Source organism: Cyclopterus lumpus, chromosome 13 (assembly GCF_009769545.1).
Source record: "Cyclopterus lumpus isolate fCycLum1 chromosome 13, fCycLum1.pri, whole genome shotgun sequence".
NCBI classification, from domain to species: Eukaryota; Metazoa; Chordata; class Actinopteri; order Perciformes; family Cyclopteridae; genus Cyclopterus; species Cyclopterus lumpus.
This window is the reverse complement of record NC_046978.1, coordinates 18,203,608-18,225,714: the sequence shown is the minus strand read 5'-3', so window position 1 is coordinate 18,225,714 and position 22,107 is coordinate 18,203,608. Positions and strand designations below refer to the sequence as shown.

The 22,107-nt window shown below is 43.3% G+C and overlaps 1 long non-coding RNA gene across 1 annotated transcript; it reads left to right on the top strand.

Moving 5' to 3' along the window:
• Positions 1 to 5,400: 5,400 nt before the first annotated feature.
• Positions 5,401 to 21,986, top strand: LOC117741596. Its single transcript, XR_004610749.1, has 3 exons — positions 5,401 to 5,780; positions 13,952 to 14,027; positions 21,954 to 21,986. It is a non-coding gene; the product is annotated as an uncharacterized LOC117741596 (long non-coding RNA).
• Positions 21,987 to 22,107: the final 121 nt, after the last annotated feature.

Sequence of the window (22,107 nt, the reverse complement as noted above, 5' to 3'; positions counted from 1 at the left end):
ATCAGAGATGATGGTGAGGGGGGGGGCGGGGGAGCAGTTGACACTCTTGATGTAGTGAAGTCTGGAGTCCTTGGGGTGCTTGTTAGCTAGTGATGGGGGCTGGCTTCATGTTTGTTTTGTTTTAAGGAGTCATTTCACTCAAATTCCCACAATGCATTTAGGTGAGACGAGCCTGTAACTATAATGGTGCAATGCACCTCTTTCACTCGTATCAGTGTCCGCCATGCGACTCATTATTCCCAGCATCCAGCGGTTATTCTTTTGCACCCACATGTTTGCGTCGTGTATGTATGTATGTATGTATCTGTGTGTGTGTGTGACAGTAGGGAGTGTGTATGGGCTCAGAGTATTGGCTGCAAACAGTGTTTTTATCTTTTTAAATAAATCGTTGCCTTTTCCTGACGTCCCTGTTTAGTTTTTTTTTCCTTCCACGTTGGACCGGTGAACCCTCTGTGGGCGGGGCTTACCCCATCGGTGGGCGGGGCTTAGCCCTGTCAGTTCTCTCATACCTGTTTTTGTAAAAACGAGGAGGAAAAGAAAAAAAAAAGCCAATAAAATGGATTTCAAGTGCAAAAAGTACGTTGTAAGTGTCGGGAACTCTGTCGTCTTCGTGCCTTGTGTTTCCAATTGGAGCTGCTCATCCTTCCTGTCCTAAGCCCCTCCCACCAGACGAGCACAGGCACATATGCACGTGATCCACAATCATTACATAAATGTACCTTTTTTTTATTTATATCAAACTGACTGAATGAGGGTCCTGAGGACAAAGCGTGTGGTGCAGATTGTAGAAAGCCCTCAGAGTTTAAATTATATTTAATTCAATAAAATCAGGAGCGTGACATGAACATCGGGTAAAATTAATAAAAGATGTTCTTGTACTGTTGTCACAACACACACACACACACACACATCCTCAACAAACACACAACACAAATAAGATTAAAATAAATAATTAATCACGTTGTCACTGTCAATGACCTTCAGGCTTCAGCAACCATGAAGATTTGTGACACTTTGTCGTTGATGACGCTCGTTGCTCTTGACACGTGACGACCTTTTTTTTTTTGGGACAAATCAAACGCCCCCTCCCCTCCCCAACCACCAGGTGGAGGTGTTGATCCGCTTCTCGCGCGTGCGCCATCAGCTCAATGGAGCGGACACCTCGGTCCTCAAGCCAAATAAATAAATATTAAATAGTGGGTTTTTAAAAAAATAGTTTTAACTGTATATATTCTGCAGCTCACGCACGCGCGCACGTGATGCCAACTAAAGGGGAAAAAAAGAACCCCGATCGCAAAAGGAAGGAAAAGAAAGGCACAAAAAAAAAAGATACAAGGTGAATGACGCCTCCAGGCTGAAGCACGCGCACGCGCACACGTCACACACACACTTACCTAATTCACAGCTCATTCCCTGACGTCACATCACGTGATGCTCCAGCGGGACCAAAAGAAGGAAAGGGGGGGGGGGGGGGGGGGGGGGGAGTAAGTGCAGTGAAATAAATATAAATACCTTTATTTATTTTTTTTATCCTTATCTTCAACTAAATGCTAATAACTCATAATTAGTGTGAGCAGCACAAGTGGAGAGAAGTCGTGAACTTTAGAGTTAGCGTTAGCACGAGCTAGCGGCCACAGGTCGGCTAAAGCTGCAGCGACAATGCACTGCTGTGATCTTATTGCTGATAAAGTCTTTTTTTTCTTCTTCCTACTATAATCACCTGCGTGCAGCATTGGGAGATGTGAGGGATTTAGCTCAAGTGTCAAAAGGCCACTGGCAACATGGCTGCTTGGCAGTTACAACACATTTGACAATAATTCGACTCTATAATCGTTTCAGGTGATTAAAAGAAATAATGCGACCTTTCGGGCCCGCCATGAACACTCACAGGTCGGAGGTAACTGGAAGGATTTCCTGTTCTTCCTGAAACTGTGACAATCGAGCTGAAGCGTAAAGCGGAGGCTGATTTAAATCCTCATTCAAATGTGGACGGAGCGAAATAAAGAGGGAAGGGATTATAAAAGGTTATTACAACTATTCCTCAGGGGAACGGGAACATTTGTGCCAAACTTACAAAACATGAATGAGATAGTTATTGAGATATTATACATCTAAAACCTTTTACAGCCATCCGTTGTCTGAGAACCACGAGTGTTTGTCTGAAGGTTTGTGGATACGTGAAATATTTGACCTGCTGATGGCGCTAGAGGAAAAGTAAGGGGATCACCAAAGTAAGTGGGATTCATCATCCCAGTTATGAATAAAACAACGTTGCGAAGAACAACATCACGTGAAGAACAACATCACGTGAAGAACGTCACGTGAAGAACGTCACGTGAAGAACGTCACGTGAAGAACAACGTCACGAAGAACAACGTCACGAAGAACAACGTGATGTGAAGAACAACGTCACGAAGAACAACGTCACGTGAAGAACAACGTCACGAAGAACAACGTCACGTGAAGAACAACGTCACGTGAAGAACGTCACGTGAAGAACGTCACGTGAAGAACAACGTCACGAAGAACAACGTCACGAAGAACAACGTGATGTGAAGAACAACGTGATGTGAAGAACGTCACGCGAACAACGTCACGAAGAACAACGTCACGAAGAACAACGTGATGTGAAGAACAACGTCACGTGAAGAATGTCACGTGAAGAACGTCACGTGAAGAACGTCACGTGAAGAACGACGTCACGAAGAACAACGTCACGAAGAACAACGTCACGAAGAACAACATCACAAAGAACAACGTCACAAAGAACAACGTGATGTGAAGAACAACGTGATGTGAAGGACAACGTCACAAAGAGCAACGTCACGAAGAACAACGTCACGAAGAACAACGTCACAAAGAACAACGTGATGTGAAGAACAACGTCACGTGAAGAACAACGTCGCGAAGAACAATGTCACAAAGAACAACGTCACAAAGAACAACGTCACAAAGAACAACGTGATGTGAAGAACAACGTCACGTGAAGAACAACGTCACGAAGAACAACGTCACGAAGAACAACGTCACGAAGAACAACGTCACGAAGAACAACGTCGCGAAGAACAACGTCACAAAGAACAACGTGATGTGAAGAACAACGTCACGTGAAGAACAACGTCACAAAGAACAACGTCACGAAGAACAACGTCACGAAGAACAACGTCGCGAAGAACAACGTTGCGAAGAACAATGTCACAAAGAACAATGTCACAAAGAACAATGTCACGAACAACGTCACGAACAACGTCACGAACAACGTCACGTGAAGAACAACGTCACGAACAACATCACAAAGTGCAACGTCACAAAGAACGTCACGAAGACGATGTTCACTGGCTCACGCACACACACGGATAAATCACCGACATTTGGGAGGCAAACTGAAGGGAAGTTCAGCCAAGTCGAGACAAAGTAGTCCACTTCTTATTGCCTAACAAGCGGAAATTCCTCTCGGTGATTCAGTGACATTGTTTGACTGTCAATAAGCCGTCCAATTAAGACCGGTGTTACACCCCAACCGGGAGAGAGAGAGAGAGAGAGAGAGAGAGAGAGAGAGAGAGAGAGAGAGACCCATGGGAGGACAGGACGGAGACACAGCAGAGGGAATTGGAGGGAGACAGAGACAGAAAGGGGGTAAAACATTGGTCTAGATAGAACAGATGCCGGGGGGGGTAGCGAGGAAGGAGACACACTGAAAAGGCTCAGCACGAACACGTCGAATGCACAGTCTGGGACTCGGGGAGGATTCAGTGAGAACGGCTCTGAAGTCTGAAGTCACTGAAAAGCAGGCAGACGGGCAGACACACACATCCTGGCTCGCACAGACAAAAGATGTGCAGAAAGCTTGCTCCTACACGACACCGAACACACACACGCACACGCGCACACACACACACACGCGCACAGCATGGGAGCTCTGAGTCATGTTCAGTTGGAACACCGAGATCAACTTTCTGACTTCGTGGGCAACAGAAGACCTTTCACTGAAAAAAAGGGGAGGCCGTTAGCTTAGCTTAGCATTAACGACGGGAAACAGCTGGCTTTAAAATCTGCCTGCCGGCACCTCCGAAGGTCACCGAGGTCACCTCATTAAACTCTACGCAAAAAAACCCCAGAATAGATGCATTTAGCAAAAAAAAAAAAAAGAGAAGACATGTTTGACTCCCTGTCTCCCTTCATGACTCACTGCAAAGGGAAGAAAGTGAAGGAACTGAACTGACAGGCAAGTGGTGATCCCCGCTGTGTTAAACCCATCCACGTCTTCAATCTTCTGGTTCTAGCTGCATTTGATTCGAGGCCAGGTGCTCGGGGAGCCGATGGTCTAGTTTCGCACAATGAGCCCATCGTTTCAGCCGAGGCCTTTTTTATAATCCGCCCTGTCGACACCGTTACAGGTGTGATACAAATACAACGCGTCCTGAGATACTCCATGGGTATATACAATTGCACCACATGTGTGCATCATCACCCTGTGGGCGGGGTCACCGTGGTTACAGTGAAACCATATGAGCACCAACCGACAAGCCCCAATGTTAATCTCATAATGAGGAGCTTGTGTTTGCGGCGAGTGGCATTAGAAATAAAGCTTTTGCTCACCCCTTAGCTTGTGGGTTTAATCCGTTAACGCAGCTGCTCCCCACCCGACGACTCTTCAACGCCGTGAACGTGAATCACATTAAAACGTTGAGATCCAAATAAACATACGCACATTAAATGAAGGACACGGGGAACAGAAATAAGATACAAAACATGTAATGATTCATTAACATCTCCCAAGATATGCAAAAAATAAATAAAAAATGATGCACTTTTATTTTACATGAAAAATAGAATCAGTGTGTAATGGAAAGTAATGCACATTAAATTGCTGCATTATGGAAACCCAATTCCTGTAAGTAATTATAATGAGACTTTTCTCATTATCTCATTACTTTTCAAAAATAATGACATAGCATCTCCTTTATTTATGACTTACTATAGATAATAAATCGTAATTTAAGTCATTATGTTACATACTATAAAAACATTCCCCTCAAACGCAAGAAAATAAACTACAAACGGCAGCAGCTCGTGAATAAGGTCAGAATATAACTATGTGAGGCGTCTTACCGGAAGTTTAGTGAGGATTCCTACAATATAAAAGCATGGAATTAGCCTCCTTTAGCTTTCAGCAACATGGAAACACACCAAAACCGCGATGCAGCGTCGTACTATTATATACGACGATATATAAATATATGTATTATATACATATTATATGTATATAAAAAAAAACAAAAAAAACACTCAAAAGGAACTGCGAGTCTTTTATCTTGAAGGACGTCGCGAGCGAGCGGAAGTCGCGTCCGTTATATCCGGATGACTTGACTCCAGTCACCTTTCCTTGATCCCGACCGTCCAGCCAATCAGCGGCCGTCGGAGACTCGCGAGCGGTGATAATATCCGCGGACCAGAGCTGCGGGCAAAGGAGGAACAAAGAAGAAGAAAAAAAAGCCGCTGCCCGCTTCGCGTGTGAAAAAACAACAACAACGCGGACACAGTTACACTTATTTTGTGTGTGTGTGTGTGTGTCGCTTTACCGTAAGCACGAGCCGTTCACCGGGTGAGTGACACTCTTCCCCGGTCCTGTTTTTTTTTTGTTTTTTTTTAAGGGGTGAGGATAAAGGAAACTTAACGTCGTGAGAGAGAGGTTTTTTTTTTTGGGAGGGGGTTTCAGGTCGCTCCTTTCTCTCTCTCTCTCCTCAAAAACCCGTTTCCCTTTCGGATGTAACGTTCCGGTGAGTTAAACTTGTGTTTTTCCTCTTCCGTAAAAAAATAATAATCGTGACTGTGTTTGTCGTGAAAACTCCCCGTGTCAAACTTTCCTCCTTTCCTTTCCTTCCTTCCTTTCCTTTCTGCGTTAACGATTCGATTCCTTCGCACCCTGCTAGCTCCCCCCCCCCCCCCCCCAACAAATAAATATTACGTTAATTTAGCTCTTTTTGACGAATAAAAACACACAAAGGTGACCTAAAACCGAAAGGGAAAAAAAAAAAGTCGCTTATTTTATTTATTTAAAGCATTTTAACTTGTTGAATTATTCTGCTCTCAATTTAACAGGTATTTATAAAAAGGTTTTTTTTTTTTATACTGATAATTGCTTGTGTGGAAGTCATTCACGCGCCCTGAAACACATTATTAACACGTTAATCTTCCCATGTCGTTATTGTTTTAATGATTCAACGTGTGTATTTAACGTTAATACCAAACTGGCAGATTTTCTGATGGTGGTTTTGTCTCCAGTCGCGAGAGAGAGAGAGAGCTGCACGAGGCAATATGTGCTGCTCGTGAGCCAGAAAGCTGCCTTAAAGGTAGACTTATATTTTAAATAAATCAAATGGCACTTTCCCCTTTGAATTAATCTTTTATATCCTGGGGAAATGCTAATAAAGAAAGCTGATTCTGTTGCCAGCTTTTTTAAGTTGCTTATATTTTATGGAGTTTAAAAAAACAAAAAACTTAAGCAGCTTCTGTTTGTTTGTTTTATTTATTTATTTTTCTCCCCCTGAGCTTTTCCTAATGACTAAGCAAAGGCTTGCATTATTCCAGGTGAGCAAACAAGGCGCCCCGCTGCCCTGGAAGCATTAGAAAGTGGACTCTCTGGTTTCATCCGGTGCTCATTTGGGTTTGCCGGCTTCATTCTGGAGGGTTAAATGCTTTTTCCGCCCTCTACCACACCATCTGCTTTGCCCTCCCGGGCATTGGCAGGCTCCTGTCCAGATAGTGTTATGATATATTTGTGTGGGTGGATCGCAGCAGATGGGTTGAGATGGAGGACATCAGCTGGCTGATGTGTTGGGGCGGTGGTGGTGGTGGGGGGTGGGGGCCTCTGTTGTGGTGGTCTGGTCTTGTGTTGATTTAAAAAAACAAAACAATGCAAGCCATCGCAGTCGGCTCGGCAAATGGTTTACATGTTAATTAGCTTCCGTATACTGTTGCAAGCCAGGTTAAGGAACTATTGACCCCCCCCCCCCCTGCACTCTATTTCCCACCAGCTGGGGTTTGACCCAGATGACCACCGTGACACCGGTTGACCTCGGTGTTGCCGCCAGGGTGGGTGGCACGAACGTGGGTATTTCAGAGGTCAGCAATGGAGATCTCTGCTGTTTTTTTTTAATTTTAATTTTTTTTTTTAGATCCAGAGTCTACCAGGAAACCAAGTAAATGGGCATTGGTTGGTTGGTTTGGCCACTTCAAGAAAAGGGTTGGGCCAAAGCTCTGATTTTCACGTGGACTTGGTTGTGCTTTCATTAGTTTTATATTATTGTCTGCTTGGAGCTAGTGTTATATCTCTTTATATTACTGGGATCATCTCCTTCAAACCGCTGTTTTGGGGTACTGGCTTTCACATGTGCAGTAGCGATATTGGTCATTCTTCGTAATCGGTTCTTTAAAATAGTTGTTAACTCTCTGTCCATTGATTTTAAGCGATCGATCGAGTAATTGCTTCTGCTCTATGCGTTTTATACCTCCAGCTGAGAGGTTCCCGCTTGGCTGCTCACATTTATGGTCTGTCTCGTACGACGCAAATACGGCCGTTGAGTGACGACAAAAAAAAACTGTCCACTTAAGAAAATGAAAAGTCAATATGGAAGTTTTATACAACTTGCATTCTCTCCCCTGGCCAACAGGGGTCAAGTCCTCCGGTTGTATAGAAGTCTATGCTTCATGTGTTAAAGCTGCATTCTCCCTAGTGACCACCAGGGTTCGACTCCTCTGGTTGTATAGAAGTCTATATAAATGACTCTACTTCTCTTGATGTATTCCCTCAGTAAACATTGTAAACATGAGTTTTTGGTCTCGATCTCTAGTTTCAAGTCTTCTTCAACACAGCGTGATGTTCATTTAGTAAATTATGCTATTTAGAGTGAACACACACCAATGAAGCAGGGAATGCTTTTAGGGGCGGGGCTACCTCCCACTTCCCTTCATTGGAAGTGCAAAAAGCCAAGATGGCGACGGCCAAATCAAAGAACTGAAAGTCTTCCAAAACGTCAGTCCACGAAACCAAACGGGGGTGTCGTCATGACTAATTCGCTTCTTACACATACAGCCTATGATGCACCAGAATGGCCTTTTTAACTGTGTGTGTGTGTGTATATATATATATATATATATATATTCTATGCGGCGTCTGTAAGAGGAGGCACACGCTATAGTCATCTCCTGGGATTCCACTGCAGCCGAAAGCATGTCCGATGATTGTCCACCCTGTCGCTACCCACTGACTCTCCAATCGCTCTACACATTAAGTACACACATCCAGAGACGAGGCTGTTTTTCGGGGCGTGGAGGGGGCGCACCGACTGCACCCAGCGGGCCTGACGCTGACTCAGTTAATGTTGTGAAATCCTATTAAGAGCTATCCAGCGTTGAGCCGGGGCCACGCCTGGACAGCGGGTCATTTTTATTTTATTTTTAAAGGCCTAGCGGTGCCCCCTGTGTTTTTGCGCTGTGTAATAGAATCTAATCACTCGAGGGGCTTCGCACTAAATTGGATTGCTCTTTTTTTTTAAAATGATTGCCGGTCATGTTTGCTCTTGAGGGCCATTTAAATGATTCTTGGACGAGTGCCGCCCGCTAGAAAATAATTGCCCCTTTGAGCCGCAGCTGCACTTTGGGGTTATTTTTTGAGGTAAATTACTGAATAGTGTGTTGCGCTATTTGGATGAATCCATCAGTTGTGTTTCATTGCCCTGTCCAGATAAAGTGGATTTCAAGGGATTGTGGCTTTATTTCTGCCACTGGCTTCAGACTTTTCAGTATTGAATAGGACATGAAACCATAGTGACGCCCCCCCCCGTTGGTTTGTGGACTGCCGCTTTGAGGCCTCAAGTTCTGCGTTTTTGGCCGTCGCCATCTTGGCTTTTTTGCAGCCACTGAATGAAAAGTGAACGTATTTGGACGGCGGAGGAGGCACGCTGTATTGAAACTAGAGATTGAGACCATAAACTCATGTTTACTGAGGGAATACATCAAGAGAGAAGTAGAGTCATTTATATAGACTTCTATACAACCAGAGGAGTCGCCCCCCTGGTGGTCAGTAGAGAGAATGCAGCTTTAACACATGAAGCATAGACTTCTATACAACCAGAGGAGTCGCCCCCTGGTGGTCAGGAGAGAGAATGCAGCTTTAACACATGAAGCATAGACTTCTATACAACCAGAGGGGTCGTCCCCTGGTGGTCAGTACAGAGAATGCAGCTTTAACACATGAAGCATAGACTTCTATACAACCAGAGGAGTCGCCCCCTGGTGGTCAGGAGAGAGAATGCAGCTTTAACACATGAAGCATAGACTTCTATACAACCAGAGGAGTCGCCCCCCTGGTGGTCAGGAGAGAGAATGCACGTTTTAAATCACTTCTTCGTCGGCTTCACTCTTTAGAACCGGAGATCGCCGTCTTTTCAACTTTGATTGTTGGACATTAGTCGTTAAATAGGACATGGAACCTATTTTTGTTCTTCTCTAATATGCTAACACCTTTAAAAAAAAAAAAAAAAAAAGATTTCTCGTCGTTTTTCCTCCCCTTTAGGCACGGTTATAACCAAATAGTTTACTGCACACGTCAGCCACTGTCGCTGCTGGGTGAGTGATGCGTGCCCGAGATTCTCATCCTGTACATCAAGCAGATGACGGATGTTTCCCCCCCCACGGAGAGGGAGAGTGAGGGTGTAAGTTACTAAGACTGTTTATCTTTCACATCTGAGAATGATGTGGTTTTAAAGCGCTCCTTCTGGAAGAAGCTTCCGCCCACGTGTTTCTATACTGGGACACCGAAGCGCTGCATTATGTGCCGCATGGAGCTACCGGCTCCTGTGAATGGGGGGAAAAAAAACAACTACTCCTGACAGTGGATTTTGTTCACCTTGTAATAATGGGCTCGACATGGCAGCAGACGACGAGAGAGTTTCCCACCTCCGTGTGTGTGTGTGTAAAAGGCCCAAAAAGATGCCAATGGGATGTTTTTCAAATGTAGAAACGTTGTTGTTGTTGTTGTTGTTGTTCGTACGGTTAAAAAGCTTTGTTGGAGTAATGTTCGTCTGCACCGCCACACGCCTGAAAACTCAAGGAAATGAGAGTCAAACTGCGTTTATAAGGAGACGCAAAAAAAAAAAAAAAACCTGAGACGGTGTTAAATAGTGGAGTGGTTTTAATAAGCTATAAGAGGGGTGTTGCCGTACCGATGACCTTAATAAAACTCTCACTCCCCGAGCCCTTGCTGGCGGTTTAAAGAAGAAAAAAAGAAAGAAGGTGAGATGTCATTGCTTCTTCAGCTAATTAAAAAGGTAATAAAAGTATTGGCGTAGTAACAATGCACTTTTTTTTTTTTTCTTCTTCTTTAAACACATGAATATTCCTCCTTTTCTAAATACTTGGCGCCAAAAAAAAAAACCCTCTAAAGTACATGTTGGATGCAAGTGGCTGATTTTTAATAGAGCGCCTGCTGTTCTGTACATATTTAAACCTGACCTGGCAGCAGTTATCCTCAGCCTACTCAATGCCTCCTCCATTTTTTATATATATATATATATATATATATATATATATATATATATATATATATATATATATATGATGCTTTCTTACTTATTCGTCTCATCTGGGACAATGAAGTTAAGAGTGGGTATAAAGCCATACTTAAAAAAAAATAATAATAATGATGAAGAATAGTTTCATGGCAGCATCCTGCACACTTTCAACCAGCCCCTTGAAACCAGCCATTGTTTTTGCAACGCGACACCAACATGAATAATTGAGTCATCCTATGTGCTCGTGGATGAGCTCCACTGGGGGGTCCTAATTGCTCCAGCTGACGGGGAGACCGCTTTGATTGTTTCTGTGGCATTCAGGGGGGGGGGGGGGGTTGGATCAGCAGCCCATTAAGCCATCAGAGTTAATGGTCGACTGTCGCTGATGACCGATCTTCTCAAAGGGTGAACGAGGCCACGAGCTCTGCAGCGGCAAGTGACGCAGCCCTTTTCAGTTAACCCCCCCCCACACACACACACACACTCGCACACACACACACACACTCGCACACACCCCCACCCCCATGTCATCAGAACCGTCCCGTGGCTTACATGCGGAGCGTGTCGGGTCACCTTTGAGCACGGCCAGTCGCACTGTTAAAATGTGCAGCCTAATTGGCTGCTTTAGTCGAGGGGGGGGGGGGGGAAGGGGTTGTGAACAATGGGACGCAAAGACGAGGGTTTTCTCACCTTTTCATCCAATGGATGGATGAACCTGAACGGAGGAGGGTTGGCTTGAGTATGATGCGTTCAAGCGCTGCGTGGTAAAAACATTTAGCGTAAATTACAACTCCGTCATGGTGTTTTTTAAGATGTAAACCTGAATGAATATAGTTGCTTATGATAAAATGTATATTAGAGAAAATTAAAACTACTCATGCCTTTTTTTTTTTTTTAAAGTGTTTTTTTTTTTTTAATACAAATACAATCTTTTAATTTCGGAGCAGTTTTTAAATTGGTTTTCGGCTGGCGTCCCAGAAAAAAAAAGTTATTATGGAAGCCTCGCGGCAAGTTTTATATAGTTCATAAAAAGAAAATTGGAATCGGCGGGTCAGACTTGAACCTAAAATAAAGTGGGCGAGAAATCAATCGTGTGGGGGGGGGAGGGAGTAGGGAGTGGGGGGGCATCTCTGGCCTTTTCTATTATTCCTTTCTCGGAGAATAAAGTTAGCTGGTGATTTGTTTTGTTTTTATCAAATGTAAAGTTGGACTCTCGGTCACAGCAGTCAAAGAAACTGATATAAATGAATCCATCCTCCCTCTTCCTATTGCAGCCTTTATTTACTAGCTGCCAGTTGAACAAAGGGCAGTTCTTTGGGGGGGGGGGGGGTTTATTTATTTATGCATTCAGCATTACAAGGAGGAGGGGATGATGAAGCACCCTCGGGGCGGCGGCTCCTCGCAAGGTCATCCGTCTTCACGCCGCAGTGTCGCGCATCTTTTATGCTACGACTTTAATGGTCTCTCTCAGATGGCCGCTGTCATCCCAGACACCCCCCCCCCCCCCCAATAGACGAGTCTGGTCGCTGGATTGAAACTCACGAGAACGACTGAAGGGCGGTCGTCTCCCAGGGGACTCCGACCTGATAAATGGTTCAACGCCCCCCCCCCCCCTTTTCCTCAAACTGTCCTTAAAACTGTCAAATCATTAAAAGCTCAGCTCTTTTTTCTTTTCTTCTTTCTTGTGGAGCATGTTAAACTGCACTCAAGTGTTTGTGAGCTAATTTTAAAGTTACGCCTCAGTTACTGGGCTCTCGATTCATCAGTGGGTGACGACATGGCAGTAGGTCGGGTGGTTAATGAATACCCGTGCACTAATTAAACTGGTCCAATAATGGACATTACAGTGTATTGACAGACTTTTTGCTGGATGCTTCCTGCGGCCTTTTGGGGCTTCATAGAAAGGCATTTAACTGGTTATGAAACGGTGTAAATTTAAAACTGATGACCAACATGAGTAAACGAGAACATCAGCGAGAAGATTGGCTATTTCCTTCTTTTTTTTTTTTATAGCTACTCTGAATGTGTGCCACAGGGGTCGGATTCTCGTGAAAATCTGAGGAAATCGTGCAGGTTCACCAGAAACTCCTTCAGCTTGTGTTTGTTTATCAAATGGTAGATATGTGTGTGTGTGTGTGTGTGTGTCCGTGTCCTCGTTTCCTGAGGACAGGTTATTTGTTTTTGTGCTTCCAAAATGTTTCTACGTTGGTCGGATACATTTTTTTTTTTTTTTTTTTTTTGCTTTCGGCTCACTTGCTGTTCCTCGAGCTCTACGGGAGCAGGTGGCGAGGGGCGCTGGAGAGTAGGCTCGTGTGTGTGAGCCACGTAAGCCACCGTGCTGTCACACACACACACACACACACACACTCTACTGGGGCCTTGGTTCGTTGTTTGCATGCGTGCATGCGTGCCTGCATGCGTTTTCCCCCTCTAATATAATATAATGCACCACGTCCTCGACAATATTGAATCGGTGGATCATTTCTGACGGCGTCGGAGCCGCAATCAAAAACCTGCCTTCAACTAAAGTCTGTTGCCACGGTGACATTGTCAGGGGTGTACTCTGAATTATAGACGGTTAAATGACACGGTGGAGGGAGGGTTTCTTGAGCTGCGGTTCATTGGGTTATCAGGAGTAGTTTCATTGACGCACTGTAATGTTTTTATATTTTTTTTTAAGTAGGAGGTACGGTTTCCTAATGGACTCCACACCTTCGGGGGGGCCTTAAAGTCTTTAGAGGGTCTCTGGTGCTCTGTGGTTAATTTAATCATTTAATCGCCCCCCCGATCACAACTTTTGGTGCGATCCAAACCCCTCGGCACCGATTTATAGCACTCCTTTATATCGATTCTATTTTTATGAATGCATAATTATCACGATAACACCCCCTCCCGTGTGTTAAAGTTTGAGACGAGCTGCGATGATGTCCCATTCATAACGTTTACATGCACACAGGGGGTTCCATTGATGCTAACCGTGTTTATGGTGGTCATAAAGCCTGATAAAAGAAACTTCTTAATGCATATGAATGCAGCGATTGCTCCAAGTCTCTTAAATGCCCCCCCCCCCTCCTCCTCCCTGTCACTCGACTCTCTAGGCTGCTTTTTAATTTCCATCTTTCCATGGAAAAACCTTCCTTTTCGTATCTCTTCATTGCCGTCCTCTTTATTTTGCTTCATTGTGACCTGTGTGTGTGTGTGATGCAAAACATTATCTCGCACCATTGTCTCTAATCGCCTCCGTTGTGTTCGGTGTTTTGAGTTCATTGAGATGCTCCGTTAACCCCCCACCGCGGGTCCTTTTCAGATGTAATGGAGCGTTTCGTCGACCTGCCAAATCAAACCCTCTTTGTGTCTTTTTTTTTTTTCTCAAACAGGAAGTTGAACCGGAGCCCCGTTGGCGTGGCCGCGATGCTCTGTTCTCAACGCGCCTGCACTCGGATGGATTAAGAGGTGAGCTTTCCGATCCCACGCCGTCCGGCAGAGGGAAATACTGTACTTTACAAACCATTACGTTTTATCGGGCGCTTTAGTTAATGTTTATTTTACCATAAACAATTATCTTGTGATACGCAAAGTTCAAGTTGAGTCCAGTGGTTCTTAACTCTCTTTTTGGCCCTACGGGCGCTGCCAAGAACGTGGTCTTATTTGTGGTTCCTTGTAATGTTTCTGACATCTTTTTGAGTTATTTCCACCCTGAGGGATTTTCCCTCTAAACCTTTCACACGGGTTCATTTGTTCAAATAGTTCACAAGAAAACTGCAGGAAAAATTAAATTCATCCTCTACTTTTTCTTTATCTGTGAGGTTTATTTTACTGAAATTACTTTTGGACTTTAACTCGAGTACCTTTTTTTTTTTTTTTTTCCCTTATGGACGTCGTTTCGTTGATGCATGGCTTCTTTTACACAAGTAAAAGATCTGATCACTTCTTCCATAACTCTCCTTGTTTTTTTTGTGTGAAAATGACAATGCATTCCCCGCTGGTGGTGATGTGAAGACCTCTATAACCCAGCTGTGGAAACCTGATCAGACCGGTTTGGGCTTACCTGGCTGCACACGGTAAACCGATCCGAGACGTGGCTGCTAAATATTGCAAAGGCTCCGAAACCCAAAAAGCTTCTGGCTAAGGTTTCGTCCCGTGAAGGCCTTTTACGTCGCCGAACCCAATTCCTACGGAAACCCTCTAAAAAAGAAACAAGGTTTTCCGTAAAGCATCGGGAATTTTTTTTCCAGAAAACGGTCCAGAGAAAAGGTGTTTTTATATCTTGTGCTCATCAATCGGGACCCAAACTGGTATAACAACATGTGAACCGTGCAGCACATCGGTGAAGGTATCGGTCGAATATAATATAAATCACGCAGTCATCAGCGTAACACGTGACCACGCGGAGCGTTTTCTTTTGTGCATCAATGCAGAGTGAATAATTTGTGTGTGTGTGGTGAATTGTAAAACAGAGATGCGTTTGAGGGAATACGTAAAAACGGAAACCCCTACACACTGCGACGCAATTTAATCCAGTATTTTAATAAATGAGACCCCGGCTGAGACTGTAAATCAACGTTGATTTCCTTGAGGAAGTTTTTAAAAAGAGCTTTTGGTTGTATTTTATTCAAGGACACGTGTGTTGTTTCATCATTTAAAAACGGGGCTTGTTTCCCTTTTTATTTTTAATGAGCCTATTAAACCGCTTCATAAGTAAAATAACTTGGTTGTAAAGCAGCAGAAAGATCAGATGAACTTTACTGGAACCTTTTTGCAGAGGAACTTTAAAGGAAACTTTTATAATTTGATCAGGTTAGTCTGGAGGCATACTTTTTTAAATTTTTTTAATTCTTTATTCTTTAACCTGATTATCTAAATCTCTCATGAAACTGTGTCTAGTTTTCCAGTATTCCATATTTGCACTTTTCATATGGCTGCCAACTATTTATAAACTGAAAGAACCGACACATTTTGCTTATTATCTATTTGTCAAACAAAACGGTGAACACGTCCATCCCTAAACCCCGGAGGACGTTATCAAACGTCTCGTTTGAGCCGATCAAAGTAATTGCGGATTATTGAAAGAATCGATCAATTAATTTACACGTCGTAGGCCTTGTTTATGCGAGCACGAAATTATCAATAAATGTCGCTTAGCCTCCATTAGCAGACTTATTCGCCTACACAGTTTATTTACATTACAATATGGCCGCCGCCATGAGTCTCATCCATCTTCGCTCTTCGCCTCCTTGGTCCAGGCTTCTCGGATTGCTTGCCGATCACAGATTTTTCCGTCCCGTCTCCCAACACTCGGGGAGGCTTCAGGTTTACCTTGTTTTTTTTCCTCTTTCTTCTTTTTAACGTCTGGCGTTTGGATTGCGGTCCAGTCTTTGAGGACTCTCGGAGAGGGTCTAGCTTTTTTTTTTTTTTTTTTTTTTTGGCTCCCGCTGCTTCCAACACGTGGTCGCCAACAAATTCTTCTCCCGTGCCGAAGACGGAGACACGGAGGCGGCAGAGGGCAGCTCGTCCGCCGCCTTCCTCTAGTCTGGTTGTCTGAGGAGCAGGAAGTCATTTGGACAAATGGGTCTATTATTGACTTGCTGACTAGACTCTTTTTTTTTTTTTTGGATCTGCACGTTGTAAAGTCGTCCATCTACTTTATGGCAGATTTAAAGGAACAGTTTATTTATTTAAATCTTCATTTCAATCAATCTGATCCCCCGAAACCCAACGAACGGATTGAAAAGCATGTCTTTAAACGATTGGCTAAACTACGCCGTTAATCCTCTGCCAGAAGCTGTAAAAAAAAAAAAAAACGTGATTATGTATCAGATTTTCATCTTTACGTCGGTCCTTGAACACATCGAACGCGTCCATCGGGAGAAAGCGGCCAAAACGAAGCGTTTATTTTACACGTCTCATTTGAAATCTTTAAATGGATAATAATACATTTCAATTTCACTATGATCCGTGATTGTTTTTTTGCCACGTGACCAAAAAAAAATAAATGCGTGAAACTTGGACTGAGCTGCAGGCTGCTGAACACAGAGGAGAGGCTTTAAGTAGAGGTTGTAAAAAAAAATGTGACTACCTCCAATAAATAAAGTGCGTAAAGCCTCAGAACAAAAACAAACAAAAACAAAACCCGTAGTTGGTCCTAGCTTCCCAATTTGTGGTGTTTTTTTGCGGTCGATGATGCAACTAAAACCCTCATCGTAATGATTTTTTTTAATGACTGCAGACACACTCCGGTGTAGTTCAGGGCCCACTCTTTTCTGAACCCTTCCTGAGGTCACTCGTCTTATATATCTTTGTATCGATGCACCCGGCGACGTTTAAAAACCGAGGGGAGCCCTGCGGCAAACAAAAAGCAGCCTTTACCGTGGGTGGGAGTCGTTGAATCTCTTATGAATATGGTGAATATCTCACACTTTTTTTTTTCCTGCAGCAAAAGCTCCAGTGTGGTTTTTCTTGCGCGAGTTAATTTGAAGCCACATTGCTTTTTTTTAAAAAATTTTAATAAATGCAGAATTCAACATTAAAGCAGGCAGAGAGGAATGCTGTTGTGCATTAGCTGATGGAGGAAAGGGGGGGGTGGGGGGGGGGGATGTAACGAGAGAGGAGAGGGCTTCCTTGTCTCCCACGGGAGAAAGATGAGATGCAGAGGATACAAAGGTAGAGAGCGGGGGATGGTGTTACAGCCAAGGAGGAAGGAAGATGGTAGAGAGGGAGGAGGGGGAGGATGGTTCCTCGTCATGACTAAGCTTACTGTACCAATATCAAAAAAGATGCAATGAATTCTTCCGCTGGGTGGGGTGGGGGGGGGCTAGGGAACCAGAACCAGAACCACGAGATCAACCTGGTCTAATTTTAGCCGACGTGGTTCATCCTCTTTTACAGAATTCTCTCGACCAGCAGAAAGTTCATCTTTGAGCGTCAAGAATCCTGCAATGGAAATATTTGTTTATAGTTAATCTCATTTTTAAAGGACAAGTAACAAGACGATAACAAATTAATGCAACAAAAAAAAAAGCTTTCTTTAATATAAAATTGAAATGTCTTCATCAAGTTGAATAGGAAATGTCTGTATGATACTGGATGTTCTTTTGGGGTTTTTTTGTAGTTCAGTGTGAGAAGCAACGCACTCTTGACTCGGGTAAAATAAAGAAGAAGAAAATAATTTTAATTCGAGCTTAATTTTTCCATAACTTTATATGACTTGTATGTTCAGAGTAGGAAGCAAAGAGGGGAAAAATAGGCGTGCGTTCCTGGTAAATGACGACAAGCTGAGTGGCGACTAAAGACGCAGTCGAGTCCGTCGGCTGTGAAGCTCCAGAAATCGATAAGAGACGTTGACTCTCAGTCTGAATGCAGCTCGATGCTTTTGTTGGAGTGAAAGGGAACAAACGGCCCGACTTAATGCGCTCCATCAAGTTGATGTCGCGGTTCTTTATTTATTTATTTATTTATTATTGGGACGAGAAAAAACGTATAGTTGCAACCAAAACAATTTGGGAAACAATATATAATTGTGTGTGTGTGTCCTTTCCACTGTTTCTCTAGAGTGGGTAGTGCTGCTTGGGGGGGGGGGGAGGAAACACTGAACCACTAAGCCCCTCCCCCTTCTGCCTCCAGCAGCTGTTTTCCTGCCTTAGCTGGGAACTGGAGCCTGGCTCCCCATCCTCTTGTCACAAGCAGGAACACACACACACACACACGTCTGGCCGACTGTGTTCAGACCCCCCCACCCTCCCCCCCCCCTCGTCTCCTACTTGGGCTACGGCTCTTTTTTTTTTTTTTAAATGTCATTACATTAGCAGCCAAACTAAGACCTACAGTTTGAGATGTCCCTACATTGTTGTTGGTACAAAGAGCTCCTTAACTAAGAGCTGCTTTACATGCACATACACACTGTATGTACTGTCTGTGCTTTATTGCGATCATCTAGCCCTGTGCGAGGCAGGGCGGCTAACGGCTAACTAGCGCTCCTTCACTTACGTGAGTGACAGGTGGGGATGGAGTGACACGTGATTGATGGCTTTCTGGATTTGTTTTACGCTGCTGCGCCAGTTCGGTCCTGACTCATAATTACACGTCATGACCCGAGCTGAGTGGGTGTGTGTGATGGTTGGGGAAATACTCAAGTACTAGCACAGATCTGTATTTTCGGGCTGTTTTAGCCTGAAAAACATAATGCGCTACATTTAGAGTTAGATTTTGAGGGCTTTTTTTTCTCAATGTCCAGATAGTTTACAGTTTCGGTTCAGAGGAAATTAAGTAATTTATTTTTTTAATATTTATTTATATATATTTTATATTATATATTTTTTTAATTTATATATATTATATATATATTTTTATATTATATATTTTTTTAATTTATCTATCTATATCGTTTTTATAAATATAAAAATAAATAAATATTATCCCAAGTAGCCAATTGGAGACCAGGAACATCCCCGGCTCCTTTAAGTCTACTTCCAGAGGTCCAATGCCATAAACAATATAAATGTGCGTGTCCTCTTTCGCTTAAAAAAAAAGTTTCTCTTCAACGCGCTGAAAGGCTTCGGCCAGTTGACCACTGGCGTGCGCGTACATCCTGAGCACAGATGAAAGAACTAATTGGTAGTCTTTTGTTGTAGTCCGAAAGAAAAGAACCTGAAGACCCAACACGGCTGTAAAAAAACCCCTCAAAAACCTTTTCACCCCCGCGGGGAAGCTGAAGTGGCATCGGAGTCTTGTTGCATGCTCGGAATAAGAATCGTCAATATGTCCGTTTAAAGAAGCTTTTTAAAGCTTGTTGTTGTTGTTGTCGGTGCCCTCTCCGGGTTACTGGGAATGTAGTGCGTAGCTTTATGTCACAATTCAACCACTGTTCATATTTAATGTCCTGCTACTGTTATCTTTACAACAAACTCATATCTATATATTATCATCTTGGCATCTTTTTTAATGTTTTTTTATTTATTTACAATAAATAAATACGATAAATTAAATAAATACAATTTATAAATAAAATAAACAATTGTATGAATTAAATAAATGTATTAATTAAATACATAGATGTATGTATTAAATACAATAAATAAATGTATGTATTAAATAAAGTAAATAGATATATGAATTAAATAAAATACATAAATGTATTAATTAAATAAAGTAAATAGATGTCTGTATTAAATAAAATAAATAAATGTATGTATTAAATAAAGAAAATAAATAAATGTATTTATTAAATAAAAAATAAATAAAATGTTAAAATAAAATAAATAAAACAAAATTTAAATTAAATAAAAAAGTTTTATTTTATGCAAATGTATTTATTAAATAAATAACAGACCCCAGCTGAACCGTTGAAGTGCCATTTTCCGATTTGGGAAACGCACATAAAATGCGCATACCCAGTGAGAGGGTAAAGGTCACGTTTGCATCCACATGAGTTGCCATCTGTACGCGGTAATGGACACACAGCTGATGTTTCTGATAAAGAGTGCGTGCCTTAGCGGGTGATACTTCATAGTCCCCCCCCCCCCCCCCCCCCGAGGTACCAGTGTGCATTTTTGGCCCTAAAGCAGTGTGTATGTGTGCGGTTTTGCTTGTGTTAAGACTGGCTGTGCATGTTTGATATGCTAACAATGGCTGTCACGCTACCAGCTGCTTTCTCCGTGTCACCGCCTCCCTTTTTGTTTTCTTTCCCTCTCAAAGATAACAGCCAGTTTGTACCGTGGAGTCCGGTCAAGTTGCTTTTCCTCGCGTCCCGTCTCCCTTTTGCGCTTGAGGTGTGTACGTGTTGGTTTTTTTTTTGGCAGCAGCTTCATGTGGACCATCAAATACCCCCCAAAGTGTGTTTCATGGAGACTTCTTGTCTGCCTCTCCCAAAACGCCCTCTGGTATCCCTGACGCAGAAACAAACAGGTATACCCTGTTTTCATTTATTATTATAGTCTGTGGAGGTGGGGTCGACTCGCAGTTTTTTTTTTTTTTGTGTTGCTTTACTGGCCGTTAAACCGTTTTTTTATTACATGCAAACCGGCTAAACCGGCCTTTTCGTCAAACGTGACACGTCACCTGACACAAGTCTTTTCACGAGTTCACCTCACCGGCTTTTTATAAGAAAAGAATAATCGACTTGATCGCGAGCCAAATCGGTTTCTAACCCCCCCCCCCCCCCCCCCCCCCCCCCCCCCCCGTGTGTGAGATCGTGATCGTGATCCCTCTTTAAAGCCATGAATCACCGCCATTATCATTGTACGCGTGTCGCACACATGTCAGCTGACTCGTCGATAGCCGTTGTGATGACAGTTCTCACACACACACACACACGGAAAAAAGACTTCACGCGTCAAGTCTTGGATGAATTAATTGATATGGAAATGTGGAGCTTGTCACTTCATGGGTTGTGGTCATGACATTGTGTTTCCTGCAATTACTTTTGTTCCCCTGTGTGTGTGTGTGTGTGTGTGTGTGTGTGTGTCACTTTTGTCTGTCGTTGTGTTTCCTTGATCCACCGTCTCCTTTCCTTAAGGAGGCGAACGAAGGTTCCTTGTTTACGTCATCATGCATTCAGGCTCAGACGGTGAAAATGAGTATCGGCCGTAATATATAATATAACATGTTTATCTCGTAAAAAACTAAATAAATCCAGTTGTTTGAATGTTTTCACGGCAAAAAAGTTGTGAAAACGGGTGAAAAGTTCATGCAAAATGTCCTTAATATTTTCCGGTGGGCGGCTGGTTGGTGATTTTATGTGGCGCTTTTTAGGATACTGATAACTCCAAAGAAGACGCTCTTGGTTGTGATCAGAAGCCACGATAATGAATGCCTTCTGTCAGTTTAACTAATGCGACGCTCAGCTGCTGGTTTTTAAACAAAGTTTCATGTGAGCTGCACACACAGCGTGTGTGTGTGTGTGTGTGTGTGTGTGTGTGTGTGTGTGTGTGTGTGTGTGTGTGTGTGTGTGTGCGTCTGTTATTCAAGCCTCCCCCTTGTGGGTCAGTACCAGTTACTGTTCTGTACTTTCCCTGGAAGAAGTCATGCAGAGTCCTTTTTCTGAGAAAAGGGCGACGAGAGAAACGTGTTTGGAAGTCAATTTCGGGCTTCCTGAAAATGATTGTTTGCATCACATTGATTTGGCTAGGAAGAGCGGAGAGAGTGTATATTGGCTAGTCGGCAGTATTGGTATTCAACTATTAGATTGTTGCTCATAAAACTCTATCTTTTTTTTTTAAAGGCACTAAGCCCTAATTATCTGTGTTCAATAAAAAGCTGCATGCGACTTTTAACTGGTTATGGATCGCCCTCGGTCTCTAAAAGACAGTTATTCTTAATGCTTTAATGGTTAAATATAATGTTTTCATTTGTGTGTGTGTGTGTGTGTGTGTGTGTGTGTTTCAGAAGTGTGGTTTTCCCCCCCCCCCCGCCCCTCCCCCACCCCACCCCCCACCCCCCCTGCTGAAGACGGAGTGCCTGTCCATCAGCATCTTTCCACCCAGGACCCCCCTTGTTACCATTGCGCCCATGAGGTAGCGTCAGGACCTAGCGCCCCCTC